Below are 17,271 nucleotides of genomic sequence, written 5' to 3'. Positions count from 1 at the left end.
TGGAAGGGAAACCCGTTGGCTTCATGGTAGACCAGCTTGGTGCAAGGAGCCACGGGGACAAAAAGATATTAACGAAAAGTAGATCTGGGGACCCACCAGGAGTCCCATTCATTTTTGGTGATACCAGAATGCCCAGCCCCTCTACTTGGAAGAGACTTGTTGTGGCCGATGGCATTCCCTGTGGATAATTGCAGTCATGAGGAACTGGAAAATTCTGCTGAAGATTACATGTTAAATCTGAGGTGTTGGGACCCTGAAAATCTGGATCCTATTAGCCTGTCAAATGTAGGCTTTGTACCTCTCTATGCTGGAGATCAGACCCAGAAAGTTCTTGCTCTTTTTGCACCTGAGGACTCACTCACAGCTGTGGCACTTTATCTTCCTGATCAGTGGTGGGCTATTGATGATATTGTGAAAACATCTGTCCCTTCTAGAGAGAGGCTTAAGCAGGTGAGAACCCTTGGGGAGAGAGTGGTTAAAACAGGAAATGGAGAGAAATGAGATCCTATTCCTGTGTCATAGCAGTACTGATTATGCTAAGATTCTGTGGAAGAAAGGAGAGGCCATTGGGTTTTCCTACAGAGCTGGGAGAATGATCCCTAGCCTCAAGGGATGAATAAATACCCGTTGGCCTGGGCTGAAACGGCAGGGATGGGACTGGCCAAACAGAGACATCCGGTCGTCATCGAGCTAAAGGCCGGGGCAACTCCTGTGAGGGTGAGACAGTACCCCATGAGCCAGGAAGCTCGGCGGGGGATCACTCCCCACATTTGATGTCTCATGGATGCCGGAATTCTCAAGCGGTGTCAATCCCCTTAGAACACCCCCTTACTGCCGGTGAAGAAGCCGGGGGGACAGATTACCTGCGAGAAGTCAACAAATGGGTGAGTGACATACACCCCACTGTCTCTAACCCGTATACCCTCCTGAGCAGTTTGCTTCCTGAGTACACTTGGTACACTGTGTTGGACTTGAAAGATGCCTTTTTCAGCCTACCCCTGGCGGCCCAGAGCCAGGAGATATTTGCCTTTGAGTGGACCGAGGGGGAAGGCCAACCGGTAATCCCACAGAGGGTCAAGAGGCTCTGAGTGAGGACCTCTACGAATATCGGACTTGCCACCCAGAGGTCCTTCTGCTACACAATTAATAGCCCGGCAAGAGGGCACCTGTTTGGGGTATAAGATCAGGCAGGGGAAAAGGTGGCTAACCCAGACCATGAAGGCCCAAGACCCCCCGCCAGGTGAGAGTTTCTGGGGACTGTTGGATATTGCAGACTGTGGATCATGGGGTTTGCTGAGAAGGCCCGGCCCTTGTATGAGGGAAGTAAAGAGACCCCAAACCGGACTTGTACTGAGCCAATGAAACAGGCTTTCCAGACACTCAGACGGGCCCTACTAGAAGCCCCAGCCCTTGCCCTGCCTAACCCAAATAAGCCATTCCAGCTGTTTGTAACTCCATGATTGCAGTGAGATACTGGCTGAGGCCCTGGTGGCACGAAAAGACTTAACTGATGTACCCCTAGACAACAGTGAGTTAGTATGGTTCACCGATGGGAGCAGCCATGTAAGAGATGAGCAAAGGAAAGCTGGAGCCGCCGAATATGGCTCCGTGAAGTTTTATGCATTGCGTGGCTTTGGTGGGGTCTTAAGTTGTGGTCTGACACACACTGCTGTTGTTCCTCTGGATTTGGTGAAATGCCGTATGCAGGTGGACCCATAGAAGTACAAGGGCATTCTTAATGGATTTTCAGTTACACTCAAAGAGGATGGTTTCCGTGGTTTGGCCAAAGGATGGGCCCCGACCCTCATTGGCTACTCCCTGCAGGGGCTTTGCAAGTTTGGCTTTTCATGCTTGGAGAGAATGCCTATCTGTGGCGCACATCACTGTATTTGGCTGCCTCTGCCAGTGCTGAATTCTTTGCTGACAATTAACTTGGACCCGCCTCCCACAGGGGTTCAAGAACTCCCCTAATGAGGCTCTGAGTGAAGCTATGGAAGCTGCTAAAGTTCAAATTCAAACCCAACCAGGTTATGGTAACACTCTGAGGGATGCAGCTCCCAAAATGTATAAGGAAGAAGGCTTAAAGGCGTTCTACAAGGGGGTTGCTCCTCTTTGGATGAGACAGATACCATGAAGTTTGCCTGCTTTGAACGTACTGTTGCCGATTCCGTGGTGTCTGTGTTGAATAAGGAGAAGGGTAGCAGTGCCTCTCAGATCCTCAAACTTGGATTTAGAGGTGTATGGAAGGGAATCATCATGATCGGCACTCTGACTGCACTACAGTGGTTTATCTATGATTCTGTGAAGGTCTACTTCAGGCTCCCTCGCCCTCCTCCCCCTGAGATGCCAGAGTCTGAAGAAGCAGCTTGGGTACACTTAGTAGATAAATGAAAGCAAATATGGACTGAATCTGCGTGTTGATCAGTGTTTGAGGAAAATACAACTGGACAAGAGATAATCCAGGCTTGTGAAGCGTGAACGAGGTACTGAGGGGAAGAGCCAGGGCAATAGATTTCACTGAGGTAAGGCCAGGCAAGTCTGGTAGATACCTTCTCAGGGTGGGTGGAAGCCTTCCCTGCTAAGGGAAAGACAGCAAGTGGTTGCTAAAAAGATCTTAGAGGAAATAGTGCCTAGGTATGGGCTGCCGATGACTATGGGCTCTGATAACAGACCTGCCTTTGTGAGCCAGATTGTACAAGGGCTGGCCCAAGCTCTGGGGACGAAATGGAAGTTATATTGTGAATATAATCCCCAGAGCTCAGGACAGGTTGAGAGAATAAATCAGAACGAAGTTGGCAATAGAGACTGGCGGGGACTGGGTGACCCTCCTTCCCTTCGCACTCTTTCAGGCACGTAACACCCCTTATAAGCTGCCCTTTTGAGATTCTCTATGGAAGACCCCTCCTGTGTGTATTAGAACCTAGATGGAAAGGCCCTTATGCTGTTTTCCTTACCACTCCTATGCTGTAAAGGTCGACGGGATTGGACCCTGGGCTCACTGCAATCATGTGCGGCAAGCCACACCGGAAGAACAGGAAAAAGCGCGAGTAGAATGGAAGACGAGTCCTCACCCGTCAAATCCTTTGAAACTGAAACTCATCTGCCAGGAGGTCTCCTAATTCTCCTGCTGATTATTGCAGGAGCTGAAGCTGTGTAACCTCTTGTGATGGGCCCCGGGAATGGGACGTAGGAAACAGAGATTTGGTAGCCCCGAGTGTGGCGCAACTCGCAGGGCCAAGTACCTCAGATATGGGTACCCAAGCTTTACTATCTCTGCAAGGCCAAGGGCTTTCCTCCCTATGAGCTGCTGTAGATGACTTGCTTTTTCTCCAACAGGGTAGGGTCTGCGAGGTTTCTATGCAGACCATACAAGAGTGGTAAGAGAATCAATCAGTCATTTAGAGAAGTCTTTGACTTCCTTGTCTGAGGTGGTCTTGATTAGAAAGAGAGAACGGGAAGCCCAGCAGAGATGGTTTGAGTCTTGTTTTCAACTACCTTAATTTCCACCCTCCTGGGTCCACTTATAGTGTCAGCGGCCCAAGGTGGAAAAGAGGAAGATTCTTCTACTTGAACGACAGGGGGGAATGTGAGGCGAGTAGAAGTAACGCAATTTAGATTAGGAGTAGGCCTTCCTACTATCAGGTAGCTTTCGCTTAACAATGACCACTGTTTGCCAATTAGGACCAACTAGCTTTCACTGATGTTTGCCAATTAGGAAATTAGGAACGGGGCGGAAACCCCCAGGAAAGTCCCGCGCGCGGGAAAGTATTGACCAATGAAATTGCTTTGCAAACATGTAACCAATCCGCTTCTCACCCGATAAATTTGTGTAACAGCTTGGGCTCAGGGCTCTCTGACTCGCACCACTGCGTTGGTTGCGGGCGGAGAGTCCTGGCTCGAGTCAGTAATAAACTTCCCTTCCTGCGAGTTGCATTGTCTTGGAGGCCTTCTCTCTTCCCGCTCGGGGATTCGGACATGGAGTCTCACCCATGAGGGTGGGGCTGAAGTAGCCACACCTGGACAGGGCGCGGGGGTGAAGCTGTGTCAGCTGGGAGAGAACCTTTGGATTGCCTGCCCTGCTGTGGTCACCCAATCTAAAAATGCACTCTTTTAAGAATGAGCTGCGTTATAAATAATTTATTTTAGGAATTGGTTATGCAGGAGTTGATCTTAGAGAAAATTAAAGTATTTCACTGAAAAGTGGTTAGTCTAATGACAACGGGTAGCCGCGTCCTCAATGAGCATAAAAAAAAAAAATCAATGGGACAGAAATGAACTATTTTCCATTCATTGATTTTGTTGCCCTTCAGAGTCACATCCACTCACTCAGTTACTTTTTATGCTTTTTGGGGCTCCTCATGGGGAGTCCCATCAACATGGAGGGCACCTCAGAGACACAAGGGGCCTAGGGCTTCTCCCCAGACAAGGCTCCGGTGGTTAACCAGGCAAAAGTTGGCCAAAAGCCCACCACTCTGCCCTTGTGAGCGGGAGACACAGACATTGCACCACTGGCTTCTGCCCCAGCTTTGGCTTTGCTGCTGCTGCTCTGTCGCATTATCTCCTCCTAAGCCAGCACTGTGCGTGTTTTTTCCCACGCCCGGGCTCTGGGTGGCCCCGGGTGGTTCTGGGTGGCCCCGGGGGGCTCCGGGTGGCTGTGTATGGCATTGCAGTCCCTGCCATCCACAGCCTGCTCTCAGCTGGTCCTCACTGTACTCCTTGGCAACCCTTCCTCTTTTGCATGCAGGCTCCCTCCACAAGATTTACGGTAGCTGTTCCAAGTTTTTCTCATTCTTCATAACCTCCAGGTCTAGTCTATTTCTGTCGAACTTGGGTAAACCAAGACCTTGTTCTTTAAAAAAAAAAAAAGACCTTGAAAAAAAAAAAGACTTTCTTTACCTTTTTGCCTCCTTACTGATGCATCTCATCTCCATGATTCAGAGAAGATGAAGGCAAAGAGGTCCTGGGATATTGATTGCAAAAATGGCCTGAAGTCTTTCATCTGATATCTGTGCCTCTTGCAATGTGACTTTGTGGAACCACCCCCGCTCCCCTTGAATCTGGAATGGTTTTGTGACTTGCTTGGATCTCGTGCTAGTTTGAGGATGAGGCCTGAAGAACTTGCATGGGCCTCTAACTCGCTCTCTCAGAACCCCTCTACTGCAGTGAGAATAAACCCAGGAGAGCCTGCTGGAAGATGGGGGAGCAGGGAGAAGGAAAGGGAAGGTGTCCCAGCAGAGATCTCAGACCAGCCAATCTACTAGCCAACTCAGCAGCTGACCAACTGTGTCTGAGCAAACTTAGCTTAGACCAGTCAGGCCTGGTCCAGAAAACAGAACTGACCAAACTACATGTATCCCGCTGATAGAGATGAAACAGATGAATATTTTAAGTTGCTGAGTTTTTAGATGCTTGTTATGCAGCAAGAGCTAACTGATGCAGAGAAGAATTTCCTTTATGGGCCTAATCTATTCCCAGTCTCCTCCTTTCCCATCTCTGGAAGACTCTGGCTCCTTTACTGCTCCTTTTTCCAGGAGCCTTTCCCCTACTGGCCGCCTCCTCTTTGTGTGCCTCGGGGGACAGCACACCACCTATTCCCAACTTCTTTCTTTTTTTTTTTTTTTAATTTTATTTATTTATTTGCTTTTGGCTGTGCTGAGTCTTCATCGCTGCGTGGGCTTTTCTCTAGTTGCAGCAGGCAGTACTCCCCAGCTACTGTGTGCAGGCTTAGTTGCGCCGTAGCATATGGGATTTTCCCAGACCAGGGATTGAACTGATGATCCCCGCATTGCAAGGCAAACTCCCAACCACAGGACCACCAGGGAAGCCCCTCTTCCAAACTTCTGCCTTCCTTCAGGTCTCCTTTTTATTGTCAAATTTTGTGAGAAAGTGGTGATTTCTTCTGATCTCTAGCAGAGTGGTCTCCCTCCTCAGCGTCCTCCTTTGAAGCTGTCCCTCAGAATGGGCCCCCAGGGGCCACTGACCAGGCCACTTTCTCTCCAGAGCATCAGTCAAGGTCACTTTCAGAGTCCAGGTTTGAAGGCCTTTCTGCGGCCTTGTCTCACACCCACAGTCTCCGCTGCAAGGCCCTCCCCTGCCCTTCACCCTTCATCCTGAATGAGGGCTTCTCTGACCACCTTGTTTTTTCCCATTTCTATAACTGCAGACATCTCCAATTTTCCATCATATGCTTCTCTCTTGCAGTTTCATTTACTTTAGGCAAATGACTCACAAAGACAGTCTCAAACCCTGGCCTTAATTTCCATCATATAATTTTAAAGGTTTAACTGGACACTTTCACTTGGCTGTCTGGCTGTCACTTCAGACTCAGCATTTCTGAGATGCTCTTGCTTTCTCCTTTTAAAACTACACCCCCTTCTTTATTTGTACCACTTTCACTATTATTTTCCATCTCAGACCAACTTGAAGTCTTTGATTTCTCCCCTGCTCTCAGCACCACACAGTCTGTGTAGTCTTCATGGAGATGCACTCAGTTTTGTTTTGTCCACCATCAGCACAGCCACCTTGCTCATTCGGGAGGTTATAATTTCTGGGCCAGCCATCACAGGGGCCATCCATCTCCTCTCTCTATATCTCATCTCTTCACCAGCAACTCACCCTGACATCCCAGCCAAATTATCCTAGAACATCTATTTCATTGTATTATCCTTCTTCTTCAAAACCTTCCATGGCACCTATTTTTCTTTCTCCACTGGATAAGCCAGGGCACTTCCTTGGAGAGCTATTCAGAACTAAGCTATTGGGGTCCCCCTACTTGGGAGAGGGAGATGCCTAAAGATGTAAGCTGCCCCAGCTCCTCCTTTACACGAGGTCAGATTCTGAAGCTTTCATCCTATTAAACTAACCCTGGAATCCGAATCCCACAAATGAGGGTCTCAGTGGTGCCCTCTGAGCCGCAGTTCCCTGACCCCGTGATGTCTTCTCTGATTATGAGGCTCCTTCATGCAGGGCCCCCCATGTGTCCCACTTTGTCTGCATTCTGGTCTAACTTCTCCCTTTCCCCATAATCTGCCTGCATGATGGGTGGATCTCCCCTGCCCTTAAGATCTAGCTCCTATTTCTTCTGCCTGCCACCGCAGGCCCTGTGGAATTGCAATGCCTGCATCAAGATGGCCCTCCTTCCCGGAATGTGTACGCTCTCATCACTGCCTCTCCCTGAGTGCCCGCCTCCACGGAAGGAGCTCATTTTATGAATCGTCACGTCCTCCCTTGGCATCAGCTGCTTCTCTCTGCCCCACATTGACCCCACTGGGAAACGCATCTATTTTCTTTGATTCATGGTCTTTGAGTGTAGAGCAGACTTTGATGTCAATTTGGAAGGTGCTTATTTACACGGCGGCATCCACATCTTCAAATGAAACAGTAGATATTTCCTGTTCTGAAAAGCTGGTTGGCCATCTGCCCCTCAGGCATTTTTGCAAGTTTCTTTGCCTCGCCAGGGCACCCATCCTCAGCCCTTACTCCAGGCTGGGCCCCTGGACCTTGAACTCATCTCGCTCTGTTTACATAAAGGCTAACAGAAGATGCTAGAGAAGAAAGGCTCATCCTTGGTTTATCCATATCTATCAGAGGCTCAGCAAAACAGAGAGCTTTTATTTAACCACACATACCCTCCTTGGAAAGCTGCTGCGGCTTAATTCTCCCTCCATCCTCTCACTGCCATGCCTCAGTTCTTTCCCAGATTTGAAGTTTACTCTGCTCCTTCTGGGGCTTCCCTTGTGGCTCAGACAGTAGAGAACCCACCTGCAATGCGGGAGACCTGGGTTTGATATCTGGGTCGGAATATCCCCTGGAGAAGGGAATGGCTATCCACTCCAGTATTCTTGCCTGGAGAATCCCATGGACAGAGGAGCCTGACGGGCTACTGCCCATGGGGTCTCAAAGAATCAAACACAACTGAGGGGCTACCACTTTCACTGATCCTTCTAGCCCCTTCCCTGATAATCCCATTCCTGATCATTCCAGGCTGGCTGCCACTATGGTTCTGAGAATTATCTGCTGCTATCAACTGTGAGAATGTTCTTCAAGTTCAAATCTTCTGTGTAGATCTGGGAATTTGGCCACCCAAATATGGACCTGCTCTAGGGCCCTGCATCTTTCTGAGGCAAGCTGGTGGAGGGGATCATTCCTCCAAGTCTGCAGGCAGAGTTCCCCTAGATTAATTTCCTGCAGGTCAAGAGCAATTTGGCTTCCTGCCTCTGGCACTTGACACGCTTGCATCCCTGGCAATGGGTTTAGAACATGGGCTCTCACCTCTGAGTCCCTGGCAGTGACATCCCCAGAAAGACACAGTGAATTAAGCTCTTTGGGGACCTGGGAACTTGGTGGGCTGGCTTCTTTCGGAGTGTTCTTATGACATAAGTGTACGTCTTTGCCTTGGACTTAAAATAGCCACTTATTTGGATGATCTCATTTAAAAAATGACTGCCACAGTTTGCAAGGCAAGCTGCAGCTTTACCATTCATTGCTGACACTGTCACAGTGACAGAGTGGGAGCCAATGGGGACTGTGGTATTTTCCCTGCTTACACCAACTCCAGATCCTTGGCCTTAAAATGAACATTTCTAGCTGCTTAAATTTAGAAATTGGTGCTGGTTTTGCAAAGTGGGGGCTCCCAAATTGCAGAGCAGAGCATGAGCTGAAAGTCTAGCCTACTAGCTGCAGGCAGATCACGGCCTCTGCACTTAACTGGGAGCCAGTGATGGGGACTCGGAGCCCCTCCTTCGTCTTCGTTGGCTCATGACTGCTGGTGGGGAAGCCTAATGAATAGCAGTCGGGCACACAGTTAGTCTATTGTCTTCCCAGGCTCCCCACATGAGGAACAGGATGGAAGCCCTTTTCTCCCAGTCCCTCACACGTGGATCCATATTATGTTCCTGCTGTCTTTGTGACCTGACTCCCAGTTGGCCACTGAGGCTCCCTCAACATCACTGTGAAACAGACAATGATGTCATGGTCTGTGCTTATTTTGAATGGCTTCTTACAATTCTGCTCCCATCCCAGCACTTACACAGCTATTCTGCTGAGTGCTTAATCAGTAGGTCCAAGATATGAGCTAGAGGCCTGCTTGGAACAAAGGGACAACCCTGCTTCCTGGCTTTTTACACTGGATGTGTACCTCTGTGTGCCCCACGCCAGGCGCTCCTCCCTCTGCCTGCCTCCCTTTATCCCCAGAGCAATTCAATAGAACTCAATAAATAACAAGAGTTTACTAAGAACCCGCGGTGTGTCATCTGGTGCTAAAAATGTGCATCTCATTCTTTGCATTTTAAGAATAGAGTCAGCTGTCAGAAGCACTGAATGTCAGGTCCATCAGACTCTGCCCTTCATTTCACAGCCCAAAACACTGACAGAGAATGGTTTTGGGGGCCAGGAGCATGACTTTTTTTTAAAATTTTTATTGGAATAGAGTTGATTTACAATGCTGTGGTAGTTTCAGGTGTATCTAACTTTTCTTGAAAAATCAGAAGATCTGACAACTAGGTCTGGAATTGAGTACAGATTTATGACCAGCACACTCTACCACAGTCCCCACTCTGACTAGATCCTTTCTGAAGGTGCCATGACAGACCCAGAATACCTGAGTTTGGGCATCCACCCCTCCCTCCTTTGTGACCCTTTCATATGCATAGGGATTACTCTGAATGCAACTTTGGGAATGTTTTGGAGACCTTTGTGTAGTGAGAAAACAAGCCTTGGCCACTCCAGTCCCTCTCTGGTTGATCTGAACTGTTTGCAACTAGTCCCCGAAGGTAAAGGTACAAAGCTTTATTCCCCCAGACTTCACTTAGGCCACTCCCTTCTGTGACAGCGTGACTTGACTTTTGGTTGAAAAATATATGTATGCATACACACACATGAATACAACAGACACACATATTCTTTTTTTCCCTCAACCAAAATGAGTAGAACTAGAAAGAAATCCTGCTTAATGAATAGTGGAGAGAGTCATACTGGTATGATGTCAAATTGATTTATCACATGAGCTGGTCGTCACCTTGGAAAGCTTATAGCTTGGTCTTTGGAGGCAGGAAGATCAAGGGTCAAAGTCCAGCTTTTACTAAATTATCAGTTGGGATGCAGGGAGAGCTAATAATCCTCCCAAGTGAACACTGACCAGGTGATGACCACTGTTCAAAGCCCTCTACACAAACCATTGCATTTCATCCACAAAACAACCAAGTGGGTAGATACCACAGCACTGGTTTCCCTGGGCAGTGATGGGGATTAAAGTCTGCAATGCTGAGAAGACCAACATAGTGCCTGCAAAACCACAGCTAGCCAACCCAGCTAGCCTTTGCACCATTAGAGTGGAACGTGAGATGGGAAAACTCTGATGGTGGTCGTAGGATGAGTTGCCACTGGGGCCTGGGGTGCTGGGGTCAGCTCCAAGACCCTGGAGAAGACAGTGGGAACTGGAGGTAGAGGCTGAGCTCAACTGGGCTCTGAGGAGGCCCTTGCTGTGTACTTTGCCTGTGTTGGAAGATGCTGGCTTGGTTTATCAATCTTCTCTGACTGCCATAGCAAAATACCATGGTTGGGTGGCTCGAACAACACACTTTTATTTTTTAACTTTTTATTTTATATTGGAGTACAGTTGGTTAACAATGTTGTGATAGTTTCAGGAGTACAGCAGAGTGATTCCATTATGTGTTCTCCCATTTAGGAACAGCATACTTTTTTTTCACAGTCTGGAGTTCAGAAATTCAAGATCAAGGTGCAGGCAGTGTTGGTTTCTGGTGGGAATTCTTTTCCTGGCTTGCAGATGGCTGCCGTCTCTCTGTGTCCTGATGCTGCTTTTTTTCTCTGCATTTCTTCTTATGAGGACCCCTGTCCTATTGGATCAGGCTTCCCACGTGGTGCTAGTGGTAAAGAACCTGCCTGCCAATGCAGGAGACATAAGAGATGTGGGTTCGATCCCTGAGTCAGGAAGATCCCCTGGAGGAGGGCATGGCAACCCACTCCAGTATTCTTGCCTGGAGAATCCCATGGACAGAGGAGTCTGGTGGGCTATAGTCCATGGGGTCGCAGAGTCAGACATGACTGAAGCGACTTAGCATGCAGCACGCCTATTGAATCAGGGTCCTACCTCTATGCCCTCCTTTAGTCTTAATTATGTCCTTAAAGAGGACTTCCCCGATGACTGGTGGTAAAGAATTTGCCTGCCATCTAGGAGCTGCAGAAGATGCAGGCTCGATCCCTGGGTTGGGGAGATTCTCTGGAGGAAGAAATGGCAACCCACTCAGTATTCTTGCCTGGAAAATCTCAAGGACAGAGGAGCCTAGAAGGCTAAAGTCCATGGGGTCACAAAGAGTGGACACTACTGAAGCTACTGAGCACGCATGAGCACGCATGTACCTCCTTAAAGACCCTGTCTCCAAGCACCATCACATGGGGCATTAGGGTTTCAGCATACACATTTGGGGGGACACAGACATTCAGCCCATCACACCTGGTGGTGCCAGAGACAGATCAGCAGTCAGCATCTACATGTGCTTGACCTCTTCAGACAGAAAGTAGTGGCGTACTTTTCTGGCGGTCCAGTGGGTTAAACCCTGTGCTTCCAATGCAGAAGTTGCAGGTGTGACCCCAATCCCTTGCTGAGGAACTAGATTCCACATGGTACAGTGGAAAAAAAGAAAGTTGTGGTTAAGAGCGGGAACTCTGAGGCCAGACTGCCCGGGTTTGTATCCCAGCTTTATCCCTTATTCTCTGCATAAACATGGGCATGTTTCTTAACCTCTTTGGCCTCAAGTTTCCTTATCAGTGAAATGAGGATAGAGATAGTCCAAGCTCAGTAACTAATTGTGTAAATTGCGTGAAATAAAGCATATGAAGCAATGAGTACAGAGAAGGACATATGGTAAGTACTCTGTAAATGTTTGTCAACAATCTAAACCCAAGGAGATGGGTTGTTATTTACTCAAATCTGTTTTAACTGAGTATTCGCCCAGCCCATGTAGCTGCCTGGACCCATTTTAGATGGTGTGTGTGTGTGTGTGTGTGTGTGTGTGTGTGTGTAGGGAGGAGGCGACACAGATCAGTTTAAAGGCACAGGCCCTTCCCTCAATAACCCACAGTTTTCTTAGGGCAATTTGTACCCAGGAAACTATTAAAGAGGAACAAGTATATAGTTCAATGTGTAAGGCAATTTCCCTGATGTCATAGCCAAGGACTTTCTAGCTCTGCCAGGACAGGCCTGCTTGCATTTCACTGGGAAGTAAGTTCAACAGGACACACTTACAGTTGAAGAAATCTTGGCTTAGCCTCCCATCAGGATCTTGTAACCCAAATCCTCCCTTTAAGGAGTTTTCTGACTGGAAATTTCCCTTTTCTCACTTATTGTTTTGGTATTGACTTTTGCCTGTAGCTCCATAAAGATATTTCATTTCTATTCTAAATCTATCCAGGGAAGATGCCCTACATCCTTTTCTAACTCACTTTCTTATTAGGGCCACAGAGCAAGGCTGTTAAAAATCTTTCTAGTGCACTTGGTCATTTATTTCACTTTCCTTTTTCCAGGAGTTGAATCTCAAGTGTATTACAACCTTGGGCAATTTTACTTCTTGTTTCTTGCCTCTTACTCCCCCTGCCCCCCACATACCCCGGAAGCTTACTCCCCATCCATTATATTTCTAATTAATTAATTAATTATTTGAGCACTTATTGATAATCTGTAATGGGCCAGCAGGCATGCTCAGTAGTTCAGTTGTGTTTGAATCTTTGTGACCTATGGACTGTAGCCCTCCAGGCTTCTCTGCTCATGGGGTTTTTCAGGCAAGAATACTGGAGTGGGTTACCATTTCCTCCCCCAAGGGATATCCCCATTCAGGGATCAATCGTACATCTCTTGCATTGGCAGGTGGATTCTTTACCACTAGCACCACCTGGAAAGCCTGTAATGGGCCAGAGAAGGCAACGGCACCCCACTCCAGTACTCTTGCCTGGAAAATCCCATGGACAGAGGAGCCTGGTAGGCTGCAGTCCATGGGGTCAGGAAGAGTCAGACATGACTGAGTGACTTCACTTTCACTTTTCACTTTTATGTATTGGAGAAGGAAATGGCAACCCACTCCAGTGTTCTTGCCTGGAGAATCCCAGGGATGGGGTCGCACAGAGTCGGACACGACTGAAGTGACTTAGCAGTAGCAGTAGCATTGTGCTAAAAGGTGGGAACACAGAGAGGTGAATATGGCAGTCCTTACTCAGAATCTCACGGGAGATAGAAAAGGCAACAGATACAGAAGAGAATGACTAGGGGACTTCCCTGGTGGCTAAGTGGCTGAGACCCCATGCTCCCAATGTAGGACACCCTGTCTAAGGTTCCATCCTTAGACAGAGAACTATTAAAAAAATCCCTACATGCCACAACTAAGATCTGGCACAGCCTAACTAATTAATGAATTCTAAAAAGAAGAGAATGACAGGTCCTGTAATGGGTACTATGAGATACTGTGTGTGGGGAGGGAACATCCAAATGAAATCAAGCATTCAAGGAAGACTTCCTGATGAGCTGATGCTTGAGCTGAATTTTATGAGCAGTAGTTTGATCACCAAGGAAAGAAGCAATAGCAGGAGTCATTGTAATATGAAAGTTTGGAAGCATAAGAGTTTAGATGGCTGCAGAAGATAAGCCTGAAGAGGTGGCCATGATAGTTTTTTGTTACTCATAGTAGAATGAACATCATTCTTATTTCTAGATGGGACAACCAAGAGGTTACCTCTGGTCACAAAGTTAGGTGTAGCAGAGCTGGCTGGAAGTTGGGGAAGTTGAGAATAAACCCAGAGCTAGAAGTGGAAGGAAAAAGGAATTCTCATTGCTTCTGCATTTCCATATTTCAGGATAGCCTTTCTTCCCTCCTAACTCAAATTCCTTGGCTTAGAAAAATTACCTTTTATTCTCTTCTGAGGACTCATGACACCTATATTATTACCCCAATTCACAGATGATGATCAACAAGGTTGAGGAACTTTCAAGCAACTGTTCCTGACTCAAGTCCCTCTGTAATGCCAACCAGGGCGCCTGTCTTTCTGGGGTTCTGGTCTCTGTGCTGTCATTCCAGGCCAACCACTCACATCTCCTTCCTGCCTCCTGGAAGGATGAGCTGATTAACCCAGTGGTTGCCTATGTGATGGAGAAATGGTGCAGGGCCTCGCGTGTGGCAGCAGTGGGCTGGAAAGCCATGGCAACCTTGGAGAGGGGATCCGGGGCCCCTCAGCTTCCCCTGCTCCTCCGCCTTCCCGCCCCTGTTTGTTGTCTTCCTGCCTCTGTGTTTGTACGCCACCTCGTAATTAAGCAATCAGCTTTTTCTCAGTGATTATTCACAGTTTCAGCTGGCAAAAGTCCCTCGATCTTTGGCTCTATGCCTTCTAGTCAGAATGTCGCCCAGCGCACACACTGATCATCTAGAAACCCCTGGCTTTGCAGCCAGCTCAAGCAAAGTGCCCTCAGATGCAGCTCCCCTGCCTGGCCCAGCTAGGCTGACTGTGACCTGAAGCTTTTTCACAGGAAGTCAAGCTTTGTAGACTTTGTCACAATCTGCTTGTACCCACTGGATGTGGGGGTAGGGACAGCTGTCTCCTATTCTCATCCAGGAGGAGTTCGGCATGTAGGGCTCACATTGGTATCTCCTTGCGGAACTCACTCTGTTGGGAATGAAGCCCTGGAGAATATATAGTACCAACTGAGAGTGGGCCCCTGGGAGAAGACTTACCAGCCTGCAAGTTCACAGCTGAAATTTCTCACCTGCTTACTAAGTAACTGCAAGGTAGCTTTAATAACCAGGATGTGGAACCGTAATGTCCACTGACAGATGATTGGATAAAGGAGATGTGGTACAATGGAATATCACTCAGTCATAAAAAGGAATGAAATTGGGTCATTTGTAGTGATATGGATGAACCTAGAGTCTGTCATACACAGTGAAGTAAGTCAGAGAAAAACAAACATCGTTCCCTAAGGCATGTATGTGGAATAGAGACACAGACATAGAGAATGGACATGTGGACAAAGGGGAGGGTGGGATGAACTGGGAGAGTAGCAGTGATGTATGTACACTACAGGGTGTAATATAGAGAGCTAGTGGGAGGCTGTTGTATCACACAGGGAGCTTGGTTCAGGGCCCTGTGATGACCTAGAGGGATGGGATGAGGGGTGGCATGGGAGGGAGGCTTAGGAGAGAGGGGATATATGTATCAGTCACTCAGTCAGGTCCCACTCTGCCACCCCATGGACTGCAGCATGGCAGACTTCCCTGTCCATCACCAACTCCCAGAGCTTGCTCAAACTCATATCCATTGTGTCGGTGATGCCATCCAACCATCTCATCCTCTGTCGTCCCCTTCTCCTCCCGCCTTCAATCTTTTCCAGCATCAGGGTATTTTCCAGTGAGTTAGTTCTTCCCATCAGGTGGCCAAAGTACTGGAGCTTCAGCTTCAGCATCAGTCCATCCAATGAATATTCAGGACTGATTTCCTTTAGGATGGATGGTTTTGACCTCCTTGCAGTCCGAGGGACTCTCAAGAGTCTTCTCTAACAGCACAATTCAAAAGCATTTATACATTTAGCTGATTCACTTCTTTGTACAGCAGAAACTAGTAAAACATCAAAAAGCAATTATATCTCAATTAAAAAAAATATATGTATATTAAAGGTTTACAGTGTGACTATCTTATGGCTGCAAAAAACATTCTTTTTTCTTGGTTCTTCTCTCCATTCTCCCTTATTTTTACATTTTATCCTCTTCTTTGGCAGTGCAGTGGCTTCCATTTCTGAGCTTTCTCTCCCTTCCTCCTCCTTTTAATTACACTTTGACAATCCTAGGATCCTTGTGTAATCTGGCCAGGAGTTCAATTTGATTTCCTGCCGTTCCCGTGAGAGGTTACGCTATGAAGAAAAGAAAGCATCAGAAACAACTGAGTTATCTTAGGACACACTGCTTGGGCTTCTGCAAGCTCCTTGAGGGCATGTTATATTTCTTAGCACTTTTTATATTTTCTTCATCCCCTCCCCTGTTAGTAGTATTAATATTTCAAATGTGTGCATTTAATGAAAGGGTAAACACAGAAGCAAACCAGAGTTCAGGTTTTGTGTCATTCAGAACCTGCATCTGTTGTCCCTAAGAGCACTCTCTAAGTCATTCTTGGGCCCCTCATCATGTCAGAGGTTTTGCTGGTTGATGAGTGAAGAAGTCAGTGATAGGAATGTGACACCATTTCTGTTCCACGTGTGGCTCCTCTCTGAGGCTCATACACCAGCAAAGCCTAATACCATCTTCTGCTGGGACCTCTGAGCCACCTTCAGCAAGCACTTCTCCTGTATGTCATCTGCTCCTGTCCCCTGTGACACAGGAGGAAGAAAAAATGTGAGTGTGGAGGGGGAAGGGGAAGGGTGGGGCAGGGGGTACAAATGAGTCAGAAGCCCTCTTAGAAGAGGACAGGGTACATGAGGTCAGAGAGCAAAAGCCCAGAAATCCACCTATTCAGCTAACATTTATTGAGGATCTACTATTTGCCAGCCATTGTGGTCAGCTCTGGGAATACAATGGGGCAAAAACAATCCTGCTGTCAAGAATTTGTCTTTTTTTTTTTTTTTTTTTGGCCAAGCCACATGACTTTTAGGATCTTAATTCCCCAACCAGGGACTGAACCCAGTTCTGGGCAGTGAAAGCTGAGTCCTAACTGCTGAACCACCAGGGGATTCCCAGGAATGTGGGAATCCCATATTCACTTTGACATTGGGAATCCCAATGTCACTGTCATTCACAGTGACAGAATCACTCTGTCACTTCTAATTTAGAGTGGAGTAACTTAATTTTCAATGGCACACAGATCATCTGGGCATCTTGCTGTGATGAGGATTCTGACTCAGTAGGTCTGAGTGGGGCCTGAGACCCTGCATCTCTAACAAGCTCTGAGGTGATGCCCAGCCTAGGCAGTTGGTTCGTGGACAACTTGTTGAATACCAAGGATTAAGAGGAGAAGATGAGTCTTGAAGGGCTGAAAATCCTGGTGAGGGGAGGAGAGCCCAGATGGAGTCAGCAGCCAAACTGGACGGGAGAACAATTTAGATCCAAAGGAGGGGAAAGCATTTGAGGAATCAGGGAAGCAGTAAGCAGAAATGGGTGGAAAGACAGAGAGTGAGTAGGCCAGAGATGATTCTGCACAAATCTTCCCTCCAGAGTCTCCCCTTCCCCTTCTCACTTCTTCTCCTGCCTCTGTGTCCAGCGAGCCCATCAGGGAGCCAGAACACAA

General features: G+C 47.6%; 1 pseudogene; it reads left to right on the top strand.

Annotated features, from left to right (window-relative positions):
* Positions 1-1,215: 1,215 nt before the first annotated feature.
* On the top strand, positions 1,216-2,380 carry LOC122707466 (annotated as a pseudogene).
* Positions 2,381-17,271: the final 14,891 nt, after the last annotated feature.

Source organism: Cervus elaphus, chromosome 14 (assembly GCF_910594005.1).
Source record: "Cervus elaphus chromosome 14, mCerEla1.1, whole genome shotgun sequence".
Classification (NCBI taxonomy): domain Eukaryota; kingdom Metazoa; phylum Chordata; class Mammalia; order Artiodactyla; family Cervidae; genus Cervus; species Cervus elaphus.
The sequence above is the reverse complement of the archived record's forward strand: the minus strand, read 5'-3'. Positions and strand labels throughout refer to the sequence as shown.